We start from the raw sequence: 13,983 nt of genomic DNA, 5'->3' as shown, positions 1-13,983 counted from the left end.
TCTCCAATCTTTAAGCAGAAGAATAATAAAATTAGCTTTATTTAAAAGAATTTCATGATGAATTTTTCCTCCTTGTGACTATTATGACATGATGTAACTAGAACAAAAACCTCAGATGTTTTGTCGCAAATTAAATTCAGGGAGAAGTTCTAGTTTCAAGAACTTGAACAAGAAAAATTAATATAAATTAATTAAAAAGTACTAAAACTTGAAATTAATATAAAGTGAAATATAAGCTATCCTGGCTATCCTGGCAAAAATTAAGTCACCAACTTCTTCGGCAACAATTTATAAAGGCCTACAATGTTTGCATATTTGCAATGTTTGATAAAAAATGTACATTCCAAAAATTTGATGATTTAAGCGAGACGCAAGGAAATGGGAGACTTGCAAAGTTGCGTTATCTGTAGTAACTCGAACGCGATCAAAATTTTCCAGATAATTGAAATTTACATTTTTTCATGTATTAACCCACCATACCTTAATCTGACCCGCTCGAGTTAATTCACCTATCGCAATCTGACCGTCTCCCCTTCGCGCCCCTCTCCCTATTTTGGGCTAATTTTGGTCGAGGTACTAAGTAAAGTTCAAGGAACCCCGCAGGTCTTAATCGAACACGCTCGAGTTACTACATAAATTCCCTCTAGGGCTCCCCTACTAACACTAACTGGAAAGTAAGAAGAACTTAAAATTAAAAATCATTTCATAAGTATTCAATGTTATTACACCGATGTATACGTACTCCAAATACTAATAATATTTTTTTACCGTCTTTTCTTTCAAACATTCTGTAAACACAAGTAATGTTATTACGATACAACGTATTTATACCTTAAATTTGTATTGTATATACTTCATTTACATAAACAGTTCATTTAAAAACATGCGTATCAATGTCGTTTTCGATATTGTTAGTCCCTTTCGATAAATATATTTCGATATAGAATATATAAAATGTATATTCATGTGAATATAGCTTTTTATTTCTATGAAGGTTTTTTTTTTTTAAATCAAAGACCAGTCGTAGTATTTGAGAGTCCTTTCAAAACTATCAAGACTGTCGATAACAACTTTTTACTTTACGAAAATTTGCACAGCAAAGGACTTCTCTTTCAGGGTGGCTGAAAAATTTTTATATCGCAGGACACTTAAAATTGATGAACATTTATTAAGGAACATATTTATATTAGAAGATAGAATACAAAATAGCGGGAGATGTCGTGGTACACCCCGTAGGTACTATGTTATTCTCCGTTTAATTTTCTACAAAATTTTAATTTGTTATTGTTGGAAATTAAAAAAAAATTATGTACGTGAATGGGTTTCGATCGGTCAAAACTATCAATATTTCAAGAAAAACTAATATTAAAATCATTTTGTCCAACACTCAGCAAAGCAGGTGTTTGTTCATCAAGTCATTTCTAGTTACAAACGGTCCAAATTATTTCTTTATTTTTTAACCAATTATTTTCTAATCTGAATCTTATAATAAATTAAGAGTTTCAAAGCTCGCGTTAAATAAAATTTTCCAAGCCCCTTTAAAAAAATTTCCCGCTATGAATAACTGTGAAAAACTGTCTTGCCCTGGACCTACTTGTATAATATATAGAATAAATATTTATGCAAAAAGATAATTTGGGTTTTAGAAATGTGCAGAACGAGTTTTTTTAAGAGTTATTATTAGATTAAGTATTTATTTTTTTCCTTATTCATCTATATGTAGGGAAAGGTGTAATACCTAGAATTAAATTTCACATTTACATGTGTTTTTTAAAGCCATACATTATTATAATGGAAACATTATAATGGAAATTTTCTTTGTCTGTAGCACTGTTATAACTCAACACTATATATTTTTTGAGCATTTCATACTGTGTGACTCATGGTGTAACCAAACAGTTTAAGATAGGCAGAGAGTCTCCCATTATTGCGAATGTTAAAAAAGAGACGAATTTCAACTTCTCAAGTGATTGGGTTCATTCATAAGAGCTGTTGAGCTTAATAATTGTGTTTGACAAAAATTCTGTTAATAAAAGTATTTTCAATCTAATGAATTCTGGGCTATGAGCCCAGCACTTTTCCACTATGCCACTGTGCTGTGTGTAATAAAATCGTTTTAACATGTTCATTCTATTGTAAATACAGTAATATTTACAGTAGACTAATTACCAAATGGCATTCGTGCCGCGATCCTCTCTTCTATCTTATGTTCTTTGGATAAAATTTCATAATGAACCATATATGGTATAAAAACTTAAGCACCTATAACTGCTGACTTACGTTGAGAAAGTTTAGAATAGGGAATATTCATGAAATTTATATTTGGTTCAAATTTTTTTTTTCTGTAACTTTATTGGCTGGACAATTCAATTAAACCATTATTTTAGTAATTAATTACTTTTTAATTACTTAAAATTAGTTATTAAAAGTACATTTCAGTGAGAATAATTCAAAATTTCTAAAACGGGAAATTCAAATTTTTAAACGGGGGTGACATCATAGTACTGGCTAGTCAAATTTGTTGACATAGGTACTGTATGGTATCAATTACTTATATTATTCTGCGGCTTTTGATTAGAAAACTTAATGATAATGAGTGTAAATTCTATGTTGTAAATTCATTTTTTTAAAGTGTAATTATACGTCATCAACAGAATGCGCCAAAAAACTGCGTTTAAATATCTCAAAATTATGATGTATTTTAAATATTTGTTTACACTTAATTACAACATTTTTAAGCAGCATATTTTTTACTTTCTTATAACGGTGCAAACAATGAATCAAAAATATAAAAAAAAAAAATACATGAATATTCCCTATTGTTAGCTTATAAAGACACATTTTATTTTTAGTTTATTCAAGAATAAATTCCCATTGACACATAGTCTTCAGCCTAACTACATTCTCATAAAACAAACTTATTCCAACACCTATACCGTCAAGTAAATAACAATCGATAAACTCTAGAAGATTCAAGGTACATTTGAAGCTTGATACTACAGCTTACCCTATATGTTTTTGTATCGGTTTTCTTGTTTTCTTTTTTTCTGGTTCGTATTGCTTATCTGTTTGTTATAATCGTATTTGAATATTAGATTAAACATAAAAAATAGACGGTTATCGTTAATTTGGGTATTTATAAGAGAAGAGTTTTTTGTTCTTTTGGGAAACATTTTTGTATCCGCTCACAGCTTTTAGGACACATTCGATATCAAAAATGAAAACTAACGATAGTAAGTCCTAACTCATTACAGTAGTCAAAGAATGTGTTATTTTTAGCTTTACAATACCATGTAACTACAAAAAAAAAAAATTTGTTTCAACTGTTTAGAAGCCACGATACCATAAAAAAATTGATCACACTTATGTTATTTGTTATTGGTACAAACATGAATTCCACCTTACATGTTCAAAATCGATTTTCGATTTTGAATGTAAAAGTCAATTACAAATGGCCCATTGTTTAACAAGATGAGTACCTAAATATCGAACTTTAAGAAAATTTTGTGCGGTGTAACGAGTTCTAATAAAGTTTAAAAATAATTTAAAAAATTAAAAACCCGACTAGTTCATATAGCGACTTTTAACAGTCGGGGCCCATTATTGAGAAGAGTTGAGTTGGTCTAGATTTTAATGGACCCCGACTGTTAAAGTCGCTATGTAAACTACTGGACTTGTTTCTTCCTTTTCAGATTCTATTTAACACATACATACATACATACATACATACATACATACATACATACATACATACATAAATACATACAAGATAGGCGCTTTGAAAATCATCGTAAAATCAAAAAATAGTTTGCATTCTGAAAGTTTGATTTTCTACTTTTTCTAATTTTAATTCTGATCATTATTTGCAATTACTGATATAAATCGAAAGATTAGGACTTTTGTTAAAGTTGATGATTGATTTAAGTTCAAATTCTCTTCTTTATAAAATAAACAACTTTTATTTCAATTATATTTCCGTAAACTTTATAAATCTTTAAGAATTACTGAGAGCCTGTACAATATCGTATGTTGTAAGTTCATGAGACAATTTAAAGGTTTGTTAGCTACCGGTCAATTTGTTGTCTATTCTCTAGGTGACACTTTTTTTCAGACAGTTAATATATATTGTTGAACGACTTCTACATAATAGACAATCATACTATTTTTATAATACTTATTTGTATTACATATTTTACAATTTCTTGTGCATAACTTTTTATAACAAGACTTCCTTGATGTCGGTGTATATACGTACAAAAATATCCTGTACCGTGTATTTTATTCAAAAAATATATGAAATAGTGAATTCTTAGCAACAAAGTAAAGCCAAAAACAAATATTAGACAAAAAATATTTGGAAAAAATATATGGAAAAAATATATATGAATATATTTTTACATAAATATTTTAAACTAAAAGTGTAAGGTAAAAGATTTTTACACACAGAGAATAAAATAAAAGTTAAAAAACTAAAGCTCGACTACCGAAAAGATGAATAAAAAAAAGCATACAATATAGAGGATTACCAGATTTCTGATTTCATTAAAAAAGATTTTCAAATTAAATTTGTAGTTGGAGGTCTAAAAATTTAGTAAGAAGTATTATTCCAAAACCGTTTAAAAGGAACTATTATTTTAAAATTTCTATATATTTTTTTCTTGTTTACATCGTTAGTGTGGACAAGTTTTAGAATATAATTTGTTTTCTCTTCTTTTGGATAGACGAGTTATAATTTTTATACCATGTATATATGAAATATACATAGTATTATAAGTTTAGTCCCAAGTTTGTAACACTTAAAAATATTGATGCTACAAAAAAAAAAATTGGTATAGGTGTTCATAAAATCACCTAATTAATCCATTTCCGGTTGTCCGTCCGTCCGTCCGTCCGTCCGGCCGTCCGTCCGTCCGTCTGTGGTCACGATTACTCAAAAACGAAAAGAGATATCAAGCTGAAATTTTTACAGCGTGCTTAGGACGTAAAAAGTGAGGTCAAGTTCGTAAATGAGCAACATGGGTCAATTGGGTCATAGGTCCATAGTACCCATCTTGTAAACTGTGAGAGATAGAATAAAAGTTTAAATGTAAAAAATGTTCCTTACAAAAAAATAAACAACTTTTGTTTGAAACATTTTTTTGTAAAGATTATTGTTTACCCGTGACAGCGCAAATTAGTTCAGAACATAATTGATATGTTATATATATATAACACATAGTATCAATTATTTGCATAGCAACAACATTGTTTATTTCAAACATATACGTCACTTATACGATTGTTTTATTTGTTTGTGTATCCGTCTTTGAACACGATAACTCAAAAACGAAAAAAGATATCGAGCTGAAATTTTTACAGCGTACTCAGGACGTAAAAATGGTCAACAAAGGTCAAGTTCGTAAATGAGCATCATAGGTCAATTGGGACTTGGGTCCGTAGGACCCATCTTGTAAACCGTTAGAGATAGAACAAAAGTTTAAATGTAAAAAATGTTCCTTATCAAAAATTAAAGAACTTTAGTTTGAAACATTTTTTCGTAAACATCAATGTTTACCCGTGAGGGCGACAATTAGGGCGGAAATTTTATAATATGTACTATACTTGATTATCAGTTATGTATGTGTCACGTGTTGGTATATGTAATGTGATAAAGAAATCAACACTGACTATACATGGTATTTCAACAATTAACTCAGTCAATTGTTTGTTTTCACTTGTTTAAGTTAAATTTTATTTTTAAATGAAATGGCTGTCTGCTTTGAAAACTTTTTCGGCAAGAATGTAATCCTTAATCCTTTGCTATGATAAGCAAAATCTCAATTTTAATTTTTTAAGCTATTAAGTGACTTTATTAGTTTATTATTTCAATTTGATTTTGTGAATATTTCTGTTAATGGAAATCTGATAAGGAGTTTTAGGTTAGGATAACATATTGTTAATTTGGAAAACCGAAAGTGAATATATTTTGGATTGCCGATTTCCTTAAGAAAAGGCAACGCTCCACAGAAAGAAAAGGAGAAAGAAGTAGTAGAGGAAGAAATGTCTACTGCTATTGCCGCCGTTCGAGAAAAGATAATGAAATTCTTAAAGGCCGTAAAACATTTCAGCTTTCCAAGGTCACCCTCTATCGATTCGTTTATGATGCATCGTTAATGTAGGCTCCCCTACAATATCCTTTGAAATCTACTCACAAATAACATAAACCGTTTAATACAAACCTCTCCTTTTTGTTTTGGGCGCAGTCGAGTAAAAATATGAAGCTATTACTTACTCTCTTTGTTCATATTACGTATGTTTTATAGGTTATTTATTTATTTTTTTGATGTTCCATTGTTTTCGCTTATTTTTTTGTTTGTTATATGTTATGATTTTAACATATAATATAATACTAGTATACAAACAGGCAAAAAGACAGACGGGTGGATATTTTTTTTTTAACTGACGGATGTTGTGAAAATCTAATAAGTACACACATACACACATATACATTCGTTGCAAATTATCTCAATTTTTTATATTTTTTTTTCAAAATTCTTCTATAAGGTTTAAGATGGGTATATTTATGTATTTTGTGCGTGATTTGTGTTATGTGATTATAATAGTCGTGGAGCCACCAATACGGAAAGCTCCGTGATTACGGATTCTAAAATTTTTAATAAAAAATAAAACTTTTCACTTAGACGAACAAGATTTGCTTGGTCAGTGTGGATTTGATTAGCCGGAAATATTTTAAATAATTTGTGTGTTAAATTTTCATAATTTTTTTCGTCATCGCGAATTTTGATCAATCTCATATAGAATTTTGTATGAAATATTATGTTCATCAAGAAAAAATTCGGCCGACCACTGATTCTTATCAACCTTTGTATCAACCTTCATTTATTATATGATCAGTACAAATAAAAATTTTCCTGTATTTTCTCTTTTCCATATTAATTCGTATAATAAAAAGCTGTTTAAGGAAGAGATCGGAGGTACAAGAAAGACTTTAAAAAAAATGTCATCAAGTAGATAAAATCAATGACAGTATAATCCTCACCCACACAATTAATTCAAGTCGATACTTTCTGCAGTTTGTAAGCACGCACACCAAGATAATTATAATTGTGACATTAAAACGCATGAAATGACAAAAAAAGGTTTCCGTGATAATGGATAAATTTTACCCCCTATCATACCATTCAAATGCGTGACCTTTCGGGCTAAAAATCATTGGTCGGGCGGATTTTTTCTTGATGAACATAATATTTTGCACAAAATTCTATATGAGATTGATCAAAATTCGTGATGACGGAAAAAAATTGTGGAAATTTAAGTGTAACTTTTATTTTTTATTAAAAATATTAGAATCCGTATCACGAAACTTTCAGGATTGGTGGCTCCTGGGCTATAAGATTTCGTTTCTGAAGTTGCTATAAACAGATTTTTTCTTTAGCCCAACACACTGACACATCAAAAACATTCTCGCACTAGAATCCATTTTAAAACCCAGTAATCAAGCGTTCTTAAGTAAAACTTATTTAATCTTCATAATATGAGAAGTTACTGAAGTTTAACAAACGCTCAATTTCACAATCCAGGTTTAATATATTGGAATCTTTCAAATAGATCTAAAAATCTTTCAAATAGAACAATCTCCTAGACGCAATTCTCTAAAACAGAAAAGTTTAAAAATCTAATTTCAGAATATCTTCAAAAATTCAATTCGATGCCTATCAGATATTAAATTTGTTGTTCAATTTTATTGTCCATCAATTTAAAATTTGTATTCTCTTTATTTTTGATAAAGTAATAAATACATATTCCCATCCGTTTTCTGATAATAACAATTTAGATTAATCTATATTACAAAAAAGGTTAATTTTAACTCGAAAAATAGAAATTACTCGAAAAATAATGTTTACTGAAAAAATTTCATTTTGTTTTCATGAAAGATTTTATTATTTCAAATAATATCATTTTACAATGGAGGATTTATAACAAGTTAGCGGACCAATTTTACCATATTGCCATTTTTCAACTTTACCATATTGATAAATTATCGTTATTTATTCGTTAATTATTCGTGAGATTTTTGAATTTTTCTACTGAATTATTTAAAAATAAATTGGCAGTACATAGTCGGTGTGGTACTGAAGTCGTGTGAGTGTGACCCCTGTAGTCCACACGACTAAGTTCCCAGAGGAGGAAAAAACATTAAAAAAAGGTCTTGTTAGCCTTCATAGATTATTCTTCGAACATGTACTGCAGCTTATACTGGAACGATCATTATCTTCATAGATAAATGATGAGTTTTATCTACTTTTCAGATTCTGTTTATTCAGTTTTTTCCAGTTTTTATATTACCATAAAATAACGTCTCAACTAATTCTGCTGAAAAGCTTTTGCAGCTTTTTCAGTTCTTAAATACGCGATTACGCGTCGAATAAGACCAAAGCATTGAATCACACACACACACAGATATCACATTGAAAAGGTTAAATTCGGATAGTGCGGCCTTGAAACCGAGGAAATATGTAAAACTGGAGATTTTCAAAATCGGTCCCATTACATTAACTTCCTCTGAGAAGTTAAAAAAGGAGCTGATTCATCTAATATACTTTACGATAGCGCTCTATAATTAAACAAACATCTATGCATTTATTTGTTTTTAATTATTAGTTTTTCTCAGAAATGTATATAATTGCAATAATGCTATTCATTGTTTGATTAAAAATTCAGATTTTTCTGGTATTTTGGACTCTAGTTCTCTTGAAAAGTGAGTTGCCAAAATCAGTTTCACGAATAATTAACGAATAAAAAATGGCTAATCCGAAATATGGTAAATTTTAAAAATTTGAAAATTGATTCACTAACTTAATATTGGTCAACGTAGATTTCATTAGCTTTCCAATTAGAATTTATTCGAAAAATTAATTTAACTAATTTTTTTATTTAATGAAATATTTCAGTCTAAATCCATTTTTAATTTAATTTATTATTTTTTTATTATTAAATTTTTTTAATATTGAAAAATTTTGTTTTTAACATTTTCGGGGAAAAATAAATTTAATTGTTTTCTGTATTTGTTTCATGCTATTTATTTCAATTTGTAATTGAATTTTATACGAAATTTTATCACAGAATAATGTATCGACAACTTGTTTCTGTTAAAATCACCTTTCAACACGAAAAAATTAGCGAAAAAGAAAATAATGTGCTGTTTTGCTGAAAAATCGAAACCTTTTAGTTTTATTTATTTATTTACTTGAGTGATACCCACTCGCTTCGCTGGCTTTAAAAGTAAAGATTAATAAAGATTCCTCTCGCTTATCCCCTTTCTCGATCAAAATACTTTTTAAACAAAAAATTTCAAAATTGTTTCATCCCCTTAGGACCGGTTTATCCGGTTTATATCGGGGATTCTTTGAATTTTTAGTTTAATATTATATATAGTTGTACTCGTCACTATTGGTATCATGTGACCTCTAAATATATGAGACACTTAAATTCTATTTTGCAAATTTTTAAAAAATTTGCAATTTGATGGATATTGAACAAGTAGGAATGCAACAAACCATAAAACATATCCCTAGCCTGAGAAATAAGCCTAAGCTCAAATGGCGCCAATCGAGAAGAAAAACAAGTGAAAACAAACAATTGACTGAGTTTAAATACCATGTATAGACAGTGTTGATGACCCAATCGTTTGTTTTTTTACGTCATGTAAGTAAGTTCAAGCAAAAGTTGTTTATTTTTTTATGAGGAACATTTATTACATTTGAATTTTTGTTCTATCTCTAACGGTTTACAAGATGGGCCAACGTACCCAAGACCCAATTGACTTATGTTGTTCATTTACGAACTCAACCTCACTTTTTAAGCCCTGAACACGCTATAAAAATTTCAATTTGATATCTCTTTTCGTTATCGTGTTGACAGACAGACAGACGGACAGACAAACGAAAACGGACTAATTAGGTGATTTTATAAATACCAGTACCAAAATTTTTTTGGTAGCATCAATATTTTCATTAGTTACAAACTTGGGAATAAACTTAATATACTTTATATATATTTCATATACATGGTATAATTATACCATATTATTTTTGTTTTAAAATTAAGAAACTTCAAATTTTTATAACTCACTTCAACAATAATTAACCTCCTTATAAATTAATGTTTACAGAAATATTTACAATAATTGATTATATGAATTTGTATAACATTAAATAAAAAATTCCCCAGGTGCCGGAGTATGATCTCGGAAAGGTTCTTTTAAATAAAGTAAATATTTAACCTCTAAGCTACAATATTAATTATTGTATTCTATTCGAATACAGTCATTAATATTGAAGTGTTTTAAACAGTGCATCGGGAAATTTTAATGTGACCACAATAAGTAACATTCACATGAATAAATTGTTACAAAAGGAATAATAATACGGAATGCTAAAAATAATTACCAATTTATATATCATGTATTATTACATTACTTGACAAGGCATTATACAAATTGAAATATTATGCACACATATATACATTTTATACTAACTACATACACTATGTGCCACGACCCCCTAATACTCAATGAGTTTTTTCATATCAAGTAAAATAAAAAATGACAAAGTAAAACCATTTGATGACTCTGTTGATTAGATAGTAAGCCTTACTATTTGTTGTATGTCATGTGAAAAACAAGATAGAAGGAACTTTCATATACGAGACATAACAACAAAAAAAAAAGCACACATTCACATTATAGTTGACTTTTGAGTATATATTATGTATAGTTATTTTATGTTTGCATTGTGAACATATATATATAAGCGTGTATGTACACCTAAATTCAAATAAACTGACACAAAGTATCCTTAAGAGAGTAAGGGCGATTTTTCTTACGATAAGAAAATGGAAAAAAAAAAACATTTCTGTAACGCACTCGTGAAATTTCAACACATTCACGACTACAATTTTCGCTACACAAATTCTCAAAGTTAGCACTTTTAACATAGGCTTATATGGTAGCTAGCTCAAATCATAAAGAAAAACGTTAATAACTATTGACGTAGTGATAAGAAAGACATAAAAAACGAATGATATACAGATTTATCGGTAGTGATGACCTGTAGAGTAAAAAAAAAATGACAAATTGACTTGTCTGCGCCATAATTTCAACACAAATTATCTTTAGTAGTAAACTGATCACAACTTCTAACCCTTTATATGAAATAATTAACACTTACAAATAATAAATGTATTTGTTCTAAATTCTTTTGTTTCCGAATATAACACATTTATGAAGTCTCGTTTATCATTTTCGTAAATTCTCTCAAAGCTGCACAGTTCCAGCATTGTCATTTGATATGTCTGAGCATTATTCTTCACATTCCGGTGTCCGAACCACAGTCCAGTATTTTCTAAGTAGAGCCTACAAATAGGATCTAGAATTGGTTATTTCCTTCGAAACACCTGTTAATCTTCTAGTAACTTCGAATTTCTTTGTGAAATTTAGTCGAATTTTTCCCAAACACTTCCGATCTTCCTTGCTCGATTTCCATAATCACCGAGTCGAACGGATAAATCCAGCTTTGTATGAGATTTTCTGAATTATATTTCGCAACACTTAAATCATTTGGAAGCCATACGAGGACGAGTTTACCAGGTTTGTTTAAGTAATTTATTTCCGCAGTTTTCTAAAATAAAACAATTGCTACTTGTTGTTGCTAATTGGCTCTGTGGGTAAAACAGAAAATTATGTAATTGTACCAGGAAATTGTTTGTGAAAACCTTAACTGTCTCACCTCAACATATAATCTCCATAAAAATTTGTTCAAATTTTTTGATATTGTACGTATTTGTAAATGTTAGTTTAGAGTGAAAGAAGTGACTAGTTCTGTCAACATGTCAGTTCAAAAGGAACTTTTAGTTAATAGTTTATTTAAAAGAAATTGTAGACAAAAGAATAGTAGAATATTGTGTCGTATTTTGGTCGTATATGTATTTATATTCCTCTTTTTCTTTTAACTGAATTTTTTATCATTCATCTTCATTTCAATATATATCAGCGAAATAATTTTGAAATAAATGTAATAATGATTTAATTTTGTTGAGTGTTTTTTGTTAATATTTTTTATGTCATACTATAATTATAAATTGATATAAATAATTACCACTACTTTTCGTTATTATTTTATGAACAATTATTTATTTTGTGTGGTTTATTCCAAAATTATTTAACATTATATCATAACAAAAAGTTTTGAAGTAGACGTTACGTTTTTTGTGGGTTTTTATCAATGTAATGATTTTACAATCACTAACGAAGACTTTTCAAGTATTCAAAAACTATACATTGTTAATGTTACCAGGATTTTTTTGCCATGTAATAGCAAATTTCTGGCCACATATTTACTTGTTTTACTCCAATTATTATCATTTTCCTGCGACAAATAAATAATTCCTTACAATTTATGGGCAGTTAATGAACCGCATTTTAACAAATAGCGAAAATTCCATGATTCTACTTGGCTTCTTGTGATTTGATAAACAAAAGTTTGGTTACAAAGAACTTAACGTTTTACCGGTGGCTTTTGAAGTTTGTCTACCTTATTTAATACTATATTCATTTTTTTCGACCTTATTTAATACTTGAAATTCTTCACAGGACTGGTATTGATATTGCAAGTTTCACGCAATCTTTTATTCCGAATTCTGGATTAGCTCTCCCTTTTTTTTCAATTTTCCGTAAAATGACAAATATTTAACCCCCCAAATTATCTTTATTTGTCATTACACGATTTGTCTGTGTATAGAACTTTTTTTTTCTCACTTTGATAGTGATTTTTTCCTTTTATTACAAATGATTTCAATATAATAATTTGAGTAAAAAACACGTACTTGTTCTTAATGCTGCAAATTTATTTGCGCTCCCTCCATTTTTGCACTGCTGCCTTAATGACAATACAAAATTAAAAATAATAAAAAAAATTAATAGCCTCACTGCGTTAAATAAACTACTAGGCCTGGGCGCTATGTAAACTACTGGGCTTGTTTCTTACTTTTCAGGTTTTATTTAACGCAGGCGGTTGTATTATTTTTATAATTATTTATTTTATTTAAGATTTTTTCCGGTATTAATAGAACCCTCTTATACATTTAAAACCAATTTAAACTTTAATATTCTAAATCAATTTATTATTCCTAATTATATTTAAACATAAAATTTATATATATTTTTCTTATCGCCTTTTAATTTCCTTTATTTCGTTGTCCTTTTCGATAACAAAACAAAAATCCGCAATTTTGTTTTTTTTTTTTATAACATCTGTCTAAGGATACTACGGTTTTTAAACGAAATATAACCATACCTTTATTATCGAATTCGACGCGCGGAAAACATAACCACTCCTTGACAGTCTTGTAATCAGTTTAAAAATTAAGAATTTGAGTTTAATAATCTCAAATTACAAACCGCAGGTAGACGTTTGTTCCATCTTATAATGTTATTACAAAATGTCTACCTTTTTTATCTGTAGGTATTTTATAAATTTATTTCTTTATTTGTTCTGTACCAGATTTAATCTCAAATAAGATAAAATAGTTTATTGCATGTTAATATAATTGGTTATTATTACCATGAAATGAATTTTTATTTGTAGAAGAAAATAGAATAAATAAATCATTTCATTCATTATATATAATGTTTAATGAAATGCTTTTGGTTATTTGGTATGGTATAATACGGCTGGATTCTGGATATTTCCATTCTTAATGGAGTTTAGTAGATGTGAAGTAAGTCTGCCATGTATGAGCCCTTACGTTCACTAAATTTACTAGAGCGTATTTCCTGAAAAAAATTTTATAAACTTTATCAGAAAAATTATTCATTCTTTTTTCAAATCCATGTTTTGCGCTTGCTAACACCGTGCTAGAGACTAATTTTAATATGATACCATTTTATAATTACAGAATATAAATTTAATTTGACAGTCAGAAATA

The sequence above is a fragment of the Chrysoperla carnea genome, chromosome 2, assembly GCF_905475395.1.
Source record: "Chrysoperla carnea chromosome 2, inChrCarn1.1, whole genome shotgun sequence".
NCBI lineage: Eukaryota > Metazoa > Arthropoda > Insecta > Neuroptera > Chrysopidae > Chrysoperla > Chrysoperla carnea.
Note: the sequence above shows the minus strand (reverse complement) of the source record.